Here is a 3,452-nt window from a genome sequence, read left to right on the forward strand (position 1 = left end):
GGTAGGTAGGTGGGGGTGGCGGGATGGGTGGGTGGATGCCCCAAGCCCCCTTCAGACTTCATGTAATTACGAGTCAGACTGCGGGTGTCCCGGGCCCAGCCCAGCGCCGCGAGGTCCGGGAGCTCGGCGACACTCGCTCACTGCCCTCTCCTACGACTTCCGAGCAGCAGAGCAACGCGGAGACGCCAGCACGTCGACCCGAACGGGCGGCCCTCGGCCACCGAACAACGACCTGCAGTAGAAGGCTGTTATCTTCCACCTGGTCCTGCCGGGATCGGGGCAGGACACGCATGCTTTGCCCGTGCACTTCACGGCTCCTGGCTGACAGCAAAGGGATGCTGAGACACCAGAGCCCAGGTTGTGGGTGGAAGTATGGTCCACTGGACACATCCCCTTTAGCAGAAGGTGCAAGGAGGGCAAAAGGCCAGGTGCCTAAAAAGAGGGGCTTGTGAAGGCATGCATGCACCTGGGCTGGAGGTAATGCGACGGGCGGCACCTAGAATCAGAAACAGATGTCCCCAAGCCGTGGGGCTGGCAGGAGCTGCGGGGTTACATCCAGTCCAAGCCCTGCCTGAGGCAGGATCAGCCCTGTGCAAACCAGTCCAGACAAACCATCATGTAGAGCATCCCCACTTCCCTGGCGTCTCTCCCATGGCCTCCCTGCTCCAACAGTGCAGGAGTTTTCCTTGAGATCCAGCCTAAACTGCTTTGCACCTGCACTGACTTTACTTAGGGAAGAAGAACAGCGCTGGCCGGTCTTGGGGGCTGCTTGCAATCCCTGCGCCCGGATGCCCTCAGCGGAGGGATGCTCCTTCTTCCCCACGCCCCAGGCAGCACCCAGTCTCCTGGGTAGCTAAGGGATCCAGCCTGCATGGACTGAGCAGGGCATGGGCATGGAGAGGCACACAGGGCTGGCACGGGATCGTAGGGAAGCAGGGCTGCAAGGGACCTCACGAGGTCACATCTCATGCAATTCGATGCTCAAGGCAGGGTCACCAATGACCAACCCATCCCAGCCGTGAGTCTGTCCAAGCTGCATTTGGAAACCTCCAGGGATAGCGAGTCCACCCCCTCCCTGGGCAGCCTGTTTCAGTGCTTGACCCCTTCAGAGTCGGTCCCTCATCTCCAGCCTCAGTTTCCCCAGCTGCATCTGGAGACCGTTGCTCCTAGTCCTGTCCCCTGCAGCCACAGAGAAAAGCCCGTCTCCATCCTCTCTGTCCCTCAAGGATTGGGAGTCTATTATCAAAAACCCCTGCTCAGCCTACACGTCATTCCTCCGACTACATTCATTCGTCCTGCCGGCGTCGTGCCGAGATGGTGCACCACAGTGCAAGGGGCTGTACACCTCTACCATGACAAGGGCATGCAAAGGGCACGTGAGACTCGGTTGTCTCCCCATATCCCGGTCCAGTGCAACCGCCTGGTGCTGCCTCGCATGTCGGCTCCGTCAGGAGCTCGTTTCTCTACGGAAGATGGCCTTGAGGGGTTTGGGGCCGAGAGAGTTAATCCCCTTCCAGCTGAGGCTTGTAGTTTTGTTTGGTTTCAATTTATACCCTTCACTTAAAGAGGGGGATAAAAAAAAAAAGGAAGGAAAAAAGGGAGGGGAAGGGGGGGGAAGCCAGGTGACATATTCTAAGAGAGAGCACCGAAAACGTGTTAAGCACTTCAAAATCTCATATATTCAATCGGCCTCTGGCAAGACATCTGCCTAATGTTAGAGCTTAAATATCCTTTTCCATTTTACATGCATTCAAGTCTCATTTGAGCGAAATGAAACGGTATTATTAAAGGGAGATTTTGCACAAATGGCCTGAATTTGACATGTCAAGTTCAATGAGGCTGTTACATATGTAACGCCGAGAAGGGCTCCGAGGCTGCCGGCTCTTGAAACGGCGCCAGTGGCTCAGAAATGAAATTTGCATCTGCCTTCTCCATCCCCACCTCCCTCCGGAGCCCAGCCAGAGCCGGCGAGGGGCTGGGGGAGCCGCGGGGAGGGAAGACGCAGCCCCCTGCTCCCGGGGGCCGGAGCCTAGCGGGGGGCTCTGGGTTATTCGCTCAAGGGGGATCTTGGCCCTACGGCCGGCTCTGAGCCGTCCTGCGCATGCCCACCCGGCGCGGCCGCCCAGTCCTACCCAGTCCCTGCTCCTTGGGGGAACTGGTTGTGACGCATGCCCTTGCTCTGCCCCGACCGGCAGCCTCGCTCCAAGCAGAGCATCCCTTTCTTGGGACACAGGAAGGTGGGAGACAAGGGGCAGGTCTGGCTCCCTGGGAGCTTCCCGGTGTTGCGTGCGGCCACCGATCCCAAAGCCCCAAAGACCCGGGAGATGAGCCCTGGAGGGAGATTCTTCCTGCCACCCATCCGCAACTTCCCTTGATCCCCATGACACCCTTTAGGTCCCTGCACCCCGCCCGGAGCCATGCAGGGCCAGCCTGGCGGGTGGTGCCAGCCAGGGCATGGGCAGAGGCGACTCCGCGGGCCGGATCCACTGGCTGCACGGGCAGGATTCAGCCCATGGGCCACATGTTGCTTTGGGTGACTTTCCACTGCCCAGCTCCCGGCCCTGTGTGACGTCTCCCTCACCTCTGCGGGCACCTAGAAGGCACCAGGACCCGGCAGCAGGAGAGCCCGGGGGCTTTTGGAGGAGGACGGCTCAGCCCTGGCTGGACCCGTGATGCACGGACAGGACGGGTCGAGATGGCACGGGAGAGGACCAGCACGGGGCACTTGCAACAGCAGTGCATCCCACGACATTTGCCCCCATCCCCTACTAAAGAGGAGCTGCTTCGGCTTTGCAGGGAGTAGGGGGTGGTCTGAGCTCGCCCGGGCACGTCCACGGCCTCACCGGACCCCCAAGGCTTCGTGGACGGCCCCCGTTCCAGGGCTGGGGGAAGACGAGAGCAGCTTTGTTCGAGATTAGCCTCCGTCGCCTGAATCCCCGGCCCAGATGGAGCGTTATCTATCACGGCACGGCGGGAGTCGTTATTTAATAATTAATAAAGGCCCCCCGATGCCTCCCCCGCGCATGGCTGGGCGCTGCGGCCGGCGGAGAGGGGCGAGCTGTCTCCTCGTTAACGGCTGGGTTATTTAAGGGAATAATGCTGCTCCTTTTCATTTGTCAGCTGCCCGCGCTGGCCCTTGTCACGCAGCGTGATTTAGGGTTTCCTCTCCCTTCCCATTAACCGCCACCTTCCCATCACCGCCGCGCGCCCGCCATCACGGCTGCCGGCCGGCGCTTTCAGCTCCGCACGGAGACTGGCCCGGCTTCCTTGATGGGCTCCTCTGAGCGCTAATTGCTTCTGTTCATTTAAACCTGTTCGCTAATTTGCAGTGGCCCTTTATTAAGTTGGATGCAGCCCAAATTACACCATAAATTACACGCACAAGGGGACTGGGTGTCGGGTGGGATAAATGGGCTGGTCATTCCCCCCCCCCCCCCCCGGGGGGCGGGGGC

General features: G+C 60.1%; 1 protein-coding gene across 6 annotated transcripts in view; it reads right to left on the reverse strand.

Moving 5' to 3' along the window:
* The window catches only part of RNF220 (ring finger protein 220), a 241,196-nt gene that overhangs the window by 92,633 nt on the left and 145,111 nt on the right, over positions 1-3,452 (reverse strand). The window lies entirely within an intron of this gene.

The sequence above is a fragment of the Gavialis gangeticus genome, unplaced genomic scaffold (genome assembly GCF_001723915.1).
Source record: "Gavialis gangeticus isolate Ggan-Ray unplaced genomic scaffold, GavGan_comp1, whole genome shotgun sequence".
NCBI classification, from domain to species: domain Eukaryota; kingdom Metazoa; phylum Chordata; order Crocodylia; family Gavialidae; genus Gavialis; species Gavialis gangeticus.